Raw genomic sequence first — 15,528 nt, forward strand, 5'->3', positions numbered from 1 at the left:
GACAAAATTTAAAATACACGTAGAAAGTGATATTTTGACTGTAAAAACCACACACATGTTTAACGAATCATCTTCATAACTTGAAATGCAAATAGAGATTGTACATTTTTAAAAATACGCACACGTTTTGCAAACAACAAAGTTATATGGTACTATTTACCAAAAAATGCAGCCAAGGCTCAGACGTTTTTCATATAATCATTTCAAACTATTTACAGAACAATCAGGTGTCAAACAATAGTTTGTGTCACTCTAACACATATGAGAACAGCACAGGGATAAACCTGCAGGTCTGACAGCAGGTGTGTCACTCAGCGTTTACACTGCAATCTGCCTTTGTTGGCTTTAAGGCAGCAACTGTGACGATCACTAGTAGAACTGACACACAAAACAAAACAACAGCTACACACTAAATACACAAGACAACAAACTAACTTGAGACCAAACACGGTAAACGTCACAAATCTCTCACGTATCAAAACTCTCTCTCTCTTTCGCTCACTCGCTCTCTCTTGCCGGTCACTCCTAAAACTTCCCCCTTTTGCTAAACAACCAAATGTCATGTTTCCATATCATTTTTGATTGGTCGACATGGTACATTTTCCCACCTATAGGGCTTTGGAGCGTGATGTCACGGGAGATGGGCCATGCCCCCTTCCGCCATGACAGTAGGCCAGCCAAAGGATACCATTTCAGCTATGGATCGTACGTGTTGTGTTGTCGGTTGCAACGTTAGATCACACGATCGTGAAGGCAAGAAGCTGGATAACGGGCTCTCTTTTCATCGTTTTCCATCCTGGAGGCAACGTGAGGGATCCCATGTATCCGATATTACTAAACAAAGACGTCAGGCTTGGATTGCAGCGGTGAGACGAGCGGATATCGAGTTCTCTGCAATCCCCAGCTTTTTGTTGGTTTGCTCACGGCATTTTCTTTCCGGTGAGTTCTAAATTAATTCATATCACTGTTGAAAGGCTTTTAGTGTTATTTTCAACGTGTTGAGGTCATAGATAATGAGATAAAACATGCTAATGTGTGATGCTGCAGAACCACGTCATGTCGACTGAGTAGCTTATGATTTGGCATTATTGCAGGCAAACCAGCATATGAAATGGATGTAACAAATCCAGACTGGGCACCAACACTGCACATGGGGCATGACGACATACCTGTATCAGACTCGGACCGGCACTCAAGGCGTACGCAACGGAAGCGAAAAAGAGCACCCATCGGAGGTAAACAACCCCCCCCCCCCTCTAAAAACATACTAAATTGCTATCACTGTACACTAATCCGCACATAACTTCCAGATGAATCACACACCTGTCATTGGAATATTGGTGTACATTTACCTTATGTCTAATTTTATCTTACAGGCTTTCGTTATGCAGCTGCAGAGTCTGAAGGTGTGCCCCGTGCAGAAGTGATTGATGAAGATCTGACAGAAGACCAACAGCAAAATCACAATGTCATGGAGGCAGTGGACAGCAGTTGTGTTGGACAAGTGGAGGTTGAGGTACCAGCTGCAAATGTGGATATACTGAAGAAATGTAAACCTTTTAAAATGATGACAGATTACAAACTCTCAGCTGTGTCTGTAATCAAACCTCTGTAACTTTGCTTCACTTCAGCAGCATCAGCTCATGTTCACATGTTGATTCATGGTTTGCTTCAGTTTTTGATGGACTGCAGAATATTTTGAAGGTTATCTGCTATAAAAAGCCAGAACAGGAAAATCTGCTTCATGTGTTTCTGTTTGATCCTCAGTGACTTTGACACAAAGGCCTCTGCTGTGATGATCACACCTCTGATCAAGTCTCACAGTGTCAGCTTTGTTTTTATACATATGGATATGTGCTGATAAATGATCAGAGTTATAATATTTCCCACTGTCTGCTGTGTGCCGTGACCTTTGACCTGCTAAAGACAGTCAGCTGTGGATTATTCATTGTTGTGTCTGATACTTAGAACTGTGAGGAAGAACACTACACAGTTAATCAGGGTCCCCTCTCTCTGAATCAGGAAAGGTGGGCAGGCCGCGTGTGGGCCACGGGCCATACGTTGAGTCTCACTGTTTGAAATGTGAACATTGTTCTGCTGCAGTCAATGGACTAAACCAGAGAAGAAGAAAACAGACTTTACCATGAAGATCCTCAGTGTGGATCAGTATAATATCAGCCTGATGTCTGCAGTTTAGTGTCAGCACAACTTTCACATCATATTCATCTCAGCACAACTAAAACATGCTGACTGACCCCAGAGTTTCAAGTCCACATCCTGGACTCTCCAGGAAACCACACAGATGCTTCACTCCTGAATCCTGCAGCTTGTTGTTGGAGCTCAGGTCCAGCTGTCTCAGATGGGAGGGGTTGGACTTCAGTGCTGCTGCCAGATAATCACAGCTGATCTCTGACAAACCACAGTCCATCAATCTGTATAAAGAATGAAAGATGTAAGTTTATTAGACAAAGTGTGAGCTTGAAATCATTCAGTGTTTCATCATCTGTTCAGAGCTGAAGAAGGTTCAGAATGTAGAAGTTTAGAAAATGGAAACTCCAAACAGCTGACAGAGTTCATACGCCTTTGTCAGGGTCAAATTCAAGCAAGACCATGTGAAAATTAAAACACATCATCCTAGGTGAACTTAAACACCTTTGTTCCCCTTTTGTTAAGACATAGAAAAGTACACCACACAAAAATACTGCAAAAGGAAACGGTCGCCTTATATACATAGTGTATAAACTCAAAATGCACATTTCACTTCAAATTAAGATTAAGGCTTTGAACAGATCACATAGTTCAGTTCAACATATAAGACTTTAAGAATGCACAAGCATCTACTTAAAATCTATTTAATTTATCATCCATGATATTATTTTGTACAATTCCAATGTATTTTGTTCATCTCCCTTAAATAAACAGGCAGTCTTAAAGTATGAAATATTCATATACAAACACATATAAATGTGTGTACTGTCTCAGTGGCTGATAGTACCCCACAGGCCTCAGTGTGAGCTTGAAGACATTTATAATGTTTAAGTAGTTTAATGTGCAGGTGCTGACGATAAACACATTTTGAATGAAAGCCGGGGAACTTTGGTAGCACAGAAACAAGTGGCTATTCTTTGTGACTATATGGATCACTCACAATACCATTATTTCACACAAAGGCACCAAATTAATACTCAAAAAAGCTGCAGCAATACACACAAATATAAACAGTACTTGGTGACAACTTTGCTTTTAGCCTTTAACCCTTCTTGACTACTTTTGATGTGGCCTCTATATTTTACCTTTAAAAACAGTTTATCTTGCCAATCTGTTATTTTCTCATTTTGACCAACTGTATCAGCACAATTTATCTAAATTCAGACAAAATTTAAAATACAAGTAGAAAGTGATATTTTGACTGTAAAAACCACACACATGTTTAACGAATCATCTTCATAACTTGAAATGCAAATAGAGATTGTACATTTTTAAAAATACGCACACGTTTTGCAAACAACAAAGTTATATGGTACTATTTACCAAAAAATGCAGCCAAGGCTCAGACGTTTTTCATATAATCATTTCAAACTATTTACAGAACAATCAGGTGTCAAACAATAGTTTGTGTCACTCTAACACATATGAGAACAGCACAGGGATAAACCTGCAGGTCTGACAGCAGGTGTGTCACTCAGCGTTTACACTGCAATCTGCCTTTGTTGGCTTTAAGGCAGCAACTGTGACGATCACTAGTAGAACTGACACACAAAACAAAACAACAGCTACACACTAAATACACAAGACAACAAACTAACTTGAGACCAAACACGGTAAACGTCACAAATCTCTCACGTATCAAAACTCTCTCTCTCTTTCGCTCACTCGCTCTCTCTTGCCGGTCACTCCTAAAACTTCCCCCTTTTGCTAAACAACCAAATGTCATGTTTCCATATCATTTTTGATTGGTCGACATGGTACATTTTCCCACCTATAGGGCTTTGGAGCGTGATGTCACGGGAGATGGGCCATGCCCCCTTCCGCCATGACAGTAGGCCAGCCAAAGGATACCATTTCAGCTATGGATCGTACGTGTTGTGTTGTCGGTTGCAACGTTAGATCACACGATCGTGAAGGCAAGAAGCTGGATAACGGGCTCTCTTTTCATCGTTTTCCATCCTGGAGGCAACGTGAGGGATCCCATGTATCCGATATTACTAAACAAAGACGTCAGGCTTGGATTGCAGCGGTGAGACGAGGGGATATCGAGTTCTCTGCAATCCCCAGCTTTTTGTTGGTTTGCTCACGGCATTTTCTTTCCGGTGAGTTCTAAATTAATTCATATCACTCTTGAAAGGCTTTTAGTGTTATTTTCAACGTGCTGCGGTCATAGATAATGAGATAAAACATGCTAATGTGTGATGCTGCAGAACCACATCATGTCGACTGAGTAGCTTATGATTTGGCATTATTGCAGGCAAACCAGCATATGAAATGGATGTAACAAATCCAGACTGGGAACCAACACTGCACATGGGGCATGACGACATACCTGTATCAGACTCGGACCGGCACTCAAGGCGTACGCAACGGAAGCGAAAAAGAGCACCCATCGGAGGTAAACAACTCCCCCCCCTCCCCCTCTAAAAACATACTAAATTGCTATCACTGTACACTAATCCGCACATAACTTCCAGATGAATCACACACCTGTCATTGGAATATTGGTGTACATTTACCTTATGTCTAATTTTATCTTACAGGCTTTCGTTATGCAGCTGCAGAGTCTGAAGGTGTGCCCCGTGCAGAAGTGATTGATGAAGATCTGACAGAAGACCAACAGCAAAATCACAATGTCATGGAGGCAGTGGACAGCAGTTGTGTTGGACAAGTGGAGGTTGAGGTAGCAGCTGCAAATGTGGATATACTGAAGAAATGTAAACCTTTTAAAATGATGACAGATTACAAACTCTCAGCTGTGTCTGTAATCAAACCTCTGTAACTTTGCTTCACTTCAGCAGCATCAGCTCATGTTCACATGTTGATTCATGGTTTGCTTCAGTTTTTGATGGACTGCAGAATATTTTGAAGGTTATCTGCTATAAAAAGCCAGAACAGGAAAATCTGCTTCATGTGTTTCTGTTTGATCCTCAGTGACTTTGACACAAAGGCCTCTGCTGTGATGATCACACCTCTGATCAAGTCTCACAGTGTCAGCTTTGTTTTTATACATATGGATATGTGCTGATAAATGATCAGAGTTATAATATTTCCCACTGTCTGCTGTGTGCCGTGACCTTTGACCTGCTAAAGACAGTCAGCTGTGGATTATTCATTGTTGTGTCTGATACTTAGAACTGTGAGGAAGAACACTACACAGTTAATCAGGGTCCCCTCTCTCTGAATCAGGAAAGGTGGGCAGGCCGCGTGTGGGCCGCGGGCCATACGTTGAGTCTCACTGTTTGAAATGTGAACATTGTTCTGCTGCAGTCAATGGACTAAACCAGAGAAGAAGAAAACAGACTTTACCATGAAGATCCTCAGTGTGGATCAGTATAATATCAGCCTGATGTCTGCAGTTTAGTGTCAGCACAACTTTCACATCATATTCATCTCAGCACAACTAAAACATGCTGACTGACCCCAGAGTTTCAAGTCCACATCCTGGACTCTCCAGGAAACCACACAGATGCTTCACTCCTGAATCCTGCAGCTTGGTGTTGGAGCTCAGGTCCAGCTCTCTCAGATGGGAGGGGTTGGACTTCAGTGCTGCTGCCAGATAATCACAGCTGATCTCTGACAAACCACAGTCCATCAATCTGTATAAAGAATGAAAGATGTAAGTTTATTAGACAAAGTGTGAGCTTGAAATCATTCAGTGTTTCATCATCTGTTCAGAGCTGAAGAAGGTTCAGAATGTAGAAGTTTAGAAAATGGAAACTCCAAACAGCTGAAGCCAACAGGAAGCAGCTTCAAACAAACACAACAAGAGAAAAAACTCTGAATGTTTCACATTAAAGTCGTACATTTCTCATAAAAACAGGACAAAGACTTGAAAAAGTCGTGTTTTTCCTTCCAGGAACCACAAGGCTTCACTTTTAAAGGTGAAGTGTGAAAGAAATGGACATATTTGAAGTCCAACACCTTTTTCCAGTCACATTATTAAAGCAGACAAACTACAAGCTCATTTTCATTCCAACAAGTCATCTTCTGACCTGGACTAACAACACTGGTCTCTATGTGCAGCTGGCTGTGAGACCAGTGCTCAGGGAGCGTCTACAAAGTGCAACACTGAAAGAACATCGCACACTAGCTTTGTCCCAAAACGTCGGCTGCATCCTTCGGAGGACCCGGTATTCGCGGTCTACGTGGGCCGGGTCCTTCAAAGATCGAAAAGGCTGGAAGTGCGAGGCTGTGAAATGGGACGGTCTAGCCTTCAGATTTGCGTCACCGCTGTCTTTGTGGAGTTTAATAAACTCGGCCGTCTGCTCCTTGCTATCTAAAATATAACAGGACACTGGCGTAAACTCTCGACCGTCTCACACTTCTGTTTAATCAGTTTCCTGTTTAACGTTTATTCAGCTGTGTGAAAATCCCGGAGGAACTTTGATCTCAGCCAAACCGATTTACTCCGGAACAAATAAAACACAGAAAAAAGGCAAACAATTACATTTTTAAGTTATCCGGGTGACTTATATATCGTGTTTCACCTGAGTAGCGAAAGAGCGGGGTCTGAAAACGATGAAGCCGGGCGTCCGCTGCTCTCGCCGGCTGGAGTGACCATTGAACCCCCCGGCTTGCTAGCGAGCGGGTGGGGAACAGATGTCTCCGAAAACGTCGGCACACTTTTGCAAATATGCGATGTCTTGATAAACCAAGCAGATATTTGAAGTTTACACAGCTACTTTCTCGCCTGAAAATATGTTAAAAGTTTATTTTGTGACCCAGAAAGATTAATAAGAGTAATTTGAAAACTTAGTAGCTGCCGCCATTGTTGGCAGCTGAAATTTGGCTGGGCCGCGCTATGAATTCTGGGATATGGTGGGCCACGAAGGACACACCCGACGAATCCTTCAAATTCGGGGAAATGAAGGACGCATTTGTGCATTTGCATGCGCAAAAGAAGACTTCACACACAACGCGCTCTGTTTAGACCCAGAGCAAAGAATATTGTTTGACAGATGACCCTTAATATGAAGACTTCGGACTTTACGTTTCCCAATTTTTGCTTTAAGTTATTTTGTTATTTACATAATAATGTAGATAACCTATTAATGATCCTTATTGCTGTTTTAGAGGAGCGGTGCTTCAAAGGATAGCTGCAGATTTCTGTCAGAATCTGCAGATTATACAGTACAAATAAAATGTTCACGTTTCTCCAACGTTGTCTTCCCAACAGTTTCACTGACATCTACACGGGATGGCCAGGAAGCGTTCGCAATGTCTTATCGGGCGCTGATAATTGGCGTCTGTCTTGTGTTGGTGACGTAAAAGACGGATTTAATGCGACATGACCGTTCAAACAGCAGTCGCTTTCTAAAACATCGGATATGTATCGGATTCAGTACCACATACGAAAGTGACCCAGGTCGGATTTGAAAATATCGGATTCGCGACGTTCACACTGTCATAGCATGATCGGATATGGGTCGCATAGGGTCAAAAAAGTCAGATTTATAAAGGTCAGAAAAATCGGATTTGATGCGCTTTCGCCTGCAGTGTGAACGTAGCCTTACTCTCAAATCCTCCCTAATAACAAGAACATAATTACACTTTAGCCACAAGAGGGCAGCAGCATTAATACAAGTCACATGTATATAAAGGTACAGTGATTATATTACAGTGATTTTGACAAAAACAAAACAGAAGTTGATGGCAGTGTGTTTTTCATAACATACCAACCAAATTAAATAATAAAAACTTCATAACTTACAGAGCTTTTTTAGAGGCTTTGACCACTGGCAGCAGCCTCAGAAGAGCCTCCTCTGAAGCAAAGTATTTCTTCAGGTCAAACACATCCAGATCTTTTTCTGATGACAGTAAGATGAAGACCAGAGCTGACCACTGAGCAGGAGACAGTTTATCTGTGGAGAGACGTCCTGAACTCAGGGACTGTTGGATCTCCTCCACTAGAGAACGATCATTCAGTTCATTCAGACAGTGAAACAGATTGATGCTTTTCTCTGCAGACAGATTCTCACTGAGCTTCTTCTTGATGTACTGAACTGCTTCTTGATTGGTCTTTGAGCTACTTCCTGTTTGTGTCATCAGGCCTTGCAAACGAGTTTGATTAGTCTTCAGACCCAAGAGAAAACGAAGGAACAAGTCCAGGTGTCCATTGGGGCTCTGTAAGGCCTTGTCCACAGCACACTGGTAGAAGTATTTCTTTGAAGATTTTCTTGTTTGAAACACCTTCCAAGTTGTTTCTTGCTCTTCCAGCAGATTGAGTCCAGAGTTGATGAAGGTCAGGTGGACATGAAGAGCAGCCAGAAACTCCTGAACACTGAGATGAACAAAGCAGAACACCTTGTTCTGGTACAGTTGTTTCTCCTCTTTAAAGATCTGTGTGAACACTCCTGAGTACACTGAGGCTCCTCTGATATCGATACCACACTCTGTCAGGTCTGGTTCATAGAAGATCAGGTTTCCTTTCTGCAGCTGATCAAAAGCCAGTTTTCCCAGTGACTCAATCATCTTCCTGCTCTCTGGACTCCAGTGTGGATCTGTCTCAGCTCCTCCATCATATTTGATCCTCTTCACTTTGGCCTGAACCACCAGGAAGTGGATGTACATCTCAGTCAGGGTGTTGGGCAGCTCTGCTCCCTCTCTGGTTTCCAGCACATCCTCCAGAACTGTAGCAGTGATCCAGCAGAAGACTGGGATGTGACACATGATGTGGAGGCTTCGAGCTTTCTTGATGTGGGAGATGGTCCTCCTCCTTCTGTGGGTCAGTGAACCCTCTGACCTCTGTCACCATGTCGACACACTGAGGAGGGATCTGATTGGCTGCTGCAGGTCGTGTTGTTATCCAAAGGCGAGCAGAAGGGAGCAGGTTCCCTCTGATGAGGTTTGTCAGCAGCTCATCCAATGAGGTGGACTTTCTTGTTTCAGTCAGGATTTTAGTTTTGTGGAAGTCCAAATTAAGTCGACACTCATCCAGACCATCAAGTATGAACACAACCTGGAAGTCTTCAAGCCTGCAGATTCCTGATTCGTTAGTTTGATTAAAGAAGTGATGAACAAGTTCCACCAAGCTGAACTTTTCCTCTTTCAGCACATTCAGCTCTCTGAAAGTGAATGGAAATATGAACTGGATGTCCTGGTTGGCTTTGTCTTCAGCCCAGTCCAGGCTGTATTTCTGTGTTAAGACTGTTTTCCCAATGCCAGCCACTCCCTTTGTCAGCACTGTTCTGATTGGTTCGTCTCTTCCTGGTGAGGCTTTAAAGATGTCTTCTTGTCTGATTGTTGTTTCTGGTCTGTCTGGTTTCCTGGATGCTGTTTCAATCTGTCTGACCTCATGTTCCTCATTGACCTCTGCAGTCCCTCCCTCTGTGATGTAGAGCTCTGTGTAGATCTGATTCAGGAGGGTTGGGCTTCCTGCTTTAGCGATGCCCTCAAACACACACTGGAACTTCTTCTTCAGTTGGGCTTTAAGTTCACGTTTACAGAGTGGAGCAAATATTTCTGAAGGTAAGAAATTCAGAAACAAATATTATATAATAAATATCATAGCCTTTCAGTACCCTGAAAGGATGAATGTCTATTGGTCCATTTCTTGAGCTATTAGGAAAGATCAATATTCAGTCTTTAGAGAAATTCTCTTACTGCTCTGCAGATGGTCAGCCATCTCATGCTGCTTAAGTCTCCTCAAGAAGTGGAGTGTGATCTTCAGAAATGCTTCTCTGCAGCTCTTTCTTTCATCTTCATCCTCTCCTTCAAACATCTCCTCATCCTCCATCTGGCTCTTTAAAGTTTCTGGGTGATCTGGACTCAGAAGCTTCTGGATCTTCTTCAGCTCGTTCTTCACAAACATGGTGATGTTGTCCTCCAGCCGCTGGAAAAGAAGACTATATGAATTACCCAGTGGTAAATGGACTGGTTCTTATATAGCTCTCTTTGATACTCTGTGCACACAAAGCATTTTATACAACATGCCTCATTCAACCAAGCACATTGTTCTATGCTTAAATACTTTCTTTCACACTCTGATGGATGCATCAGAGGGCAGCTTGGGTTTAGTACGTTACCCAGTACATTTGCCAGCCAGGGTTTGATTCACAAACCTTCTGACTAGTAGCTGACCTGCTGCCCTCCTGAGCTACAGTCACCCCAATCTGACTGAAATCATGGAGCCCAAACTCTGATTTATGTTGGACACACTGACAATCCTCTGGTCCACAAAGTGCAGCATAGAGGTGACTGAAAAGAACAAATGTAAACGTAGTACTACAAACCATAACCACAGAGTCCAGGTGTGTTTGATGTTGCTGTGCAGACTGACCAGTGGAAACCTCTGCTCTCTGCTGGTCCACTCTGTGGAGGAGTAATGTATAATTAGCTCATGTTATGTCTGTCCACACACAGACACAAGCTAAAGGTCCATGAAGTGATGTTTGGATGGGTTCAGTCAATCAGATGACTGTCATGGTGAAGCTTTGCTAGTCCTGCTGATCCCACTGAGAATTAACAACTCAGTTTCCAGATGTCTGTAGTTTTCTGCTCAGTTTCTTTAGTCCCAACAGCTCTTACCATCTCCTGCATAAAGCTTTCCCTCCATGCTCAGATGCCCTGGAACAAGGTGCTCTCTTTATATCAGTGACTGGTTTAAAGGGACAACTTGCAGTGCTCGCCAAACTTTGTGTCAGCAAAAGTAGTTCTAATGTTTCTTACATTTCTTACATTTTTTTACATTTTTACACACACAAATCAATGAACGCAAAAACATGAACTTTCCAGATATTTTGTTTTACAATGTTACAAAACTCAGTTCACAACTACACAGTCTGATTTACAAGTACAAAATATTTATGACCACAGTTTGAGCCGATGTATGTCCCGAGTCTGTGGACTCAGTAGTTTTGTTTTGATTGTTATTGTCTTTTGTTACAATTTCATTCTGATTAAGATTTTCTAGTTCTGAGGTTTTGGTTTCTGTGTTCCCTCTGTACTGTGTTAGTATTGTGTCTCTGTGTTCACTTCCTGTTTTATTTTGACAGTGCCATGTCCTACGTTAGTGTGTCTACTTTTGCTTCCCCTTGTCTGGTTATGTCCAATGAATCCTGCTGTGTCTCCCTTTTCTCATTCCCTGATGGCTCTTTTGTGTATATGAGCCCTTTGTTTTCTCCTGCTTGTTGCTGGTTCGTCTGTGTTGTCTCTCCGTGTCTCCGTTTAAGGTTTCAGGTTAGTTTTTTAGTTTTTCAGTAGAGGTTATCTTAGCTTCTGCACAGGCCATCTCCACTGCACTTCACCGTTTCAATACAGCTCACTCACTTCACAGCAGTGTCGGCATCTTGGGTCCTTTATTAAATTCAACATGGCTCGCCCCGCTAGCCGTGACATAAGATGTGAAAACAATATCCAAAAAACATGAGGGACAAACAGGGAATAGTTTTAAGGTGCAGGGCCAACAAACTGAGTGTAGAAATAAACTCAGAGTTGATTGAATTAGCATTTTGAATTGGCTGATCTGAGCAATCAAGTCTATGTTCACTTTGAGTTAAGATTATACGTGATTGATGTAAAAGAAAAAAGCCATCATCAGCAACTGATTCTGATTTAGCAGGTTTTCAAATCTAAACGGTACCCATCGCTAGCTGGCTGTAGTTAAACCTTTACTTAAAAAGCATCCCTAGACCCAGCTGTCTTAGCTAATTATAGGCCGATCTCCAACCTGACAATCTGTGAAAGAGTAGTTGGGGGGAGTCAATCAGAGGGGCAGTGTGATAATCTTAGGTTACAAACTACCGCAGTCAAGTCATTAAGGGAGACGGGATCAAACTGCTCTAAGACAGCTGAGCACACAGGAGAAAGACTCGGATCTGAGGCAGCAGTCGGCGAAACAAGAGCCCTAATAGATAGAAGCTTGTTGTTAAAAAATGCTAAAAAGAGTGACGCTGAAAAACTAGTTCATGCATTTATTACTTCCAGACTGGACGACTGTAATTCATTATTATCAGGATGTCCTAAAAACTCAGTGAAAAGCCTTCAGCTGATCCAAAATGCTGCAGCAAGAGTCCTGACAGGGACTAGAAAGAGAGAGCAGATTTCTCCTGTTTTGGCTTCCCTTCATTGGCTGCTCCTCACATACAAGGTCTTAAATAATCAGGCCCCATCTTATCTTAATGCTGCACCACAACACCTGATCTCTGGTTTCCTGACCTCTTCAATCCCACTTTAATACTTGACTAAACTCATTTTCCTGTTTAGGTGTTGAGGCAAAGCCGCCCATCTACAATGCAGGCAACAGCAAACGGAGCTATTTTTGATTCCCTTTGGGTTTTTTCTACTTTTGTGCTACAAAATGTTCAAGCTGATTAAATTCATTAGAATAAAAGTTCAGATAATTTTCTCATATTAATGTTGGAGGTAGAAATTCAGGTAACTTTGCACAAAAACTGGCAGAAATTTCCTTCAAAGATGGAGTTTTTACTTTAATACTGTGAGTACATTTCAGAGCCTGGACTCTTTTACCTTTACTTGAGTAAAGAAGTTGAATCATTATTTCAGCTTTAAGAGGGTATTTTAACACAAACATCAGTCCTTCTACTTAAGTATGTTTGACACTTTGTTTAACACTGGAATTCCCAGCTTCTACCGTTCTACCTTTAAAAGCCGGAGAGCAGTCAAGTCAAGAAGGCTTCTACCTGAGACCCCCGCGGAGTCATCATTTTGCGTTTCTACCTTTAAAAGCCGGAGAGCAGTCAAATGCTGGAAGTGGAAGCTAAATTGGCTAGTCATTCATATGTATATTGGGTCGTTACCTAGGAATTCTGGAGGGAGGGGATTGGGGGAGAAATCAACACACATGAGTCTAGGTCCTTTGTTGCTGACATTTATTGATAAAAACAGTAGTTTCATTTCATGTTATTTCCTTTTTCATTTCAAGCAAGGAAGTGGATGTAGTTAGTAAGTAAGATATTTCAGACATTATTCTGACACAGAGGAGGAGATACTGGAATTATAATTAGTATCTATGCATGCATTTGTGATTTTGTTTGACCTTCCCATTGCTCACAATTTGAATTTGTTCACACTGCAGATGAGTGTCTCAGTCCCCAAACAAGCTCTCTTTTTCGGTGGAGAAGCAGTCTCCTCATCCGCAGTGAGTGTGGAGAAATCAACACACATGAGTCTAGGTCCTTTGTTGCTGACATTTATTGATAAAAACAGTAGTTTCATTTCATGTTATTTCCTTTTTCATTTCAAGCAAGGAAGTGGATGTAGTTAGTAAGTAAGATATTTCAGACATTATTCTGACACAGAGGAGGAGATACTGGAATTATAATTAGTATCTATGCATGCATTTGTGATTTTGTTTGACCTTCCCATTGCTCACAATTTGAATTTGTTCACACTGCAGATGAGGAGACTGCTTCTCCACCGAAAAAGAGAGCTTGTTTGGGGACTGAGACAGCGAAAGATGGCACAGTGTGGCGTGAAGAACATGTGGGGACCCGTCTCCCTTTCACCCCTATAGAACCGTACGCTGCAGATGGAGAGCCAACGGCTAAGGCCAGGAGAAGTATCTTGAGTCGCCTTCAGAGCTTCCTGTGTTTCATCACTCTTGACATGCTTCGTAGCATTCAAGAATGGACTATTCAACATGCACAGCAAACGGAGCATGTTTGTTGGTTCATGGACCTCCCTGAACTAATGGCATTTATTGCTATTGTCATCTTGCGGGGGGTTTACAGGGTTCCATCTGTAAATGACTGCTGGTCAGCAAACCTGGGAAACCCACAGATAATTGGAACTATGGCACGAAACCGCTTCCAAGACATCATGCAACACCTACGCTTTGATGACAAGTCCACCCGCTGTGATCGAGCAAAGACTGATAAGTTCGCAGCAATTTCCAGTGTGTGGGGATCATTTGTCACCAACTGCATCACGTGCTACAACCCTGGTCTACATATCACCGTTGATGAACAGCTTTTCCCATCAAAAACTCGGTGCAGTTTCCTGCAGTATATTGCCAGTAAACCGGACAAGTTTGGGATCAAGTTTTGGGTGGCTTGCGACCTAAAATCCAAGTACATTTGCAATGTCTTCCCATATCTTGGCAAGGACCCCAATCGTCCCACTGGGGAGAGACTTTCCGAAAATGTAGTTATGAGGCTGATGGAACCATTCCTGGACAAGGGCAGAAATGTTACCACTGACAATTTTTTCACATCGCTTTCACTTGCGCAAAAACTTCTTAGACGGAAAACCACCATCCTCGGCACAGTCAACAAGATTCGCAGGGAAATTCCTCAATCCACTAGACAGACAGATCGCAATGAATTCACCACTCAGGTATGTTGCAGGTCTTTTGTGGTTCTATGTTTATGTGTTTCATTGTGTGTAAAAGGGCTATGGAATTAACAATTTATCTTATTTCTTAGGTGTTTTCAACCTCTGCTGCCACGCTGACGGCGTATGCGGCCAAACGGAAGAAGACAGTATATATTCTTAGCAGCATGCACAGCGTGGTTCAGACCGAAAACACTACCAAAAGGAAGCCAAACACTGTCACCCTTTACAACAAGACAAAGTGTGGCGTGGATGTGATGGACCAGATGGTTCGGGAGTACACTGTCCGCAAAGGAACACGGCGCTGGCCAGTTGCCGTGTTTTATAACATGATTGACATGGCAGCACTGAATGCACATGTGCTGTATCAAGAATGCACCGGGACGAAGGAAAGACGGGTGGACTTCCTGGTAGCCCTTGCAACCGAATTGGCTCACTCTCATGTAGCTGCGAAGAAGGAAAGAAAAGAACAGTTGCTTCGGACACAACCCTCCACACCGAGCCCTGGAAAAAGGGCCACGTGTCAGGTCAAACACAGATGCAAAAAAAATCAGGCCACTGTGCGATGTGTTCACTGCTACAGGTACACATGTGGTAAATGCAGGCGACAGATACCGTGGCAGTGCCAGGATTGTGAGTGATTGCTGAAAATGTTGTAATGTACTCACTCAATTTTTGTTATTATTTGTAAACATGTGTACAAACGGTTGGTTTTTTTTCTATTTTCATCAATAAATGTCAGCAACAAAGGACCTACATGTGTGTTGAGTTCTCCCTAAGATGGCATACTGAAACACTCCAAGTGTTTGCAAGTAAACCTGACAAGTTTGGGATCAAGTTTTGGGTGGCTTGCAACCTAAAATCCAAGTACATTTGCAATGTCTTCCCATATCTTGCTGGTACTATTGTACCAGTGCTCTGAATGGTGCCACAATGGACCACTGATCAACGACCACTGAACGACGGGGTGACGGGTTGCAGTGTTGCACTCACTTTTTATTATTATTAGTACATATGTGTACAAAT

The 15,528-nt window shown here is 42.4% G+C and overlaps 1 protein-coding gene and 1 pseudogene across 2 annotated transcripts in view; both read right to left on the minus strand.

The window, feature by feature from the left end:
- Positions 1 to 15,528, minus strand: part of LOC113015973 (NACHT, LRR and PYD domains-containing protein 12-like) — a 748,422-nt gene that overhangs the window by 403,680 nt on the left and 329,214 nt on the right. The window lies entirely within an intron of this gene.
- On the minus strand, positions 4,631 to 9,946 carry LOC145426193 (protein NLRC3-like; annotated as a pseudogene). The gene is made up of 3 exons (XR_013906915.1): positions 9,814 to 9,946; positions 7,922 to 9,672; positions 4,631 to 5,807 (listed from the first exon to the last, which is right to left on the minus strand). The product of XR_013906915.1 is annotated as a protein NLRC3-like (transcript).

Source organism: Astatotilapia calliptera, chromosome 3 (genome assembly GCF_964374335.1).
Source record: "Astatotilapia calliptera chromosome 3, fAstCal68.1, whole genome shotgun sequence".
Classification (NCBI taxonomy): Eukaryota; Metazoa; Chordata; class Actinopteri; order Cichliformes; family Cichlidae; genus Astatotilapia; species Astatotilapia calliptera.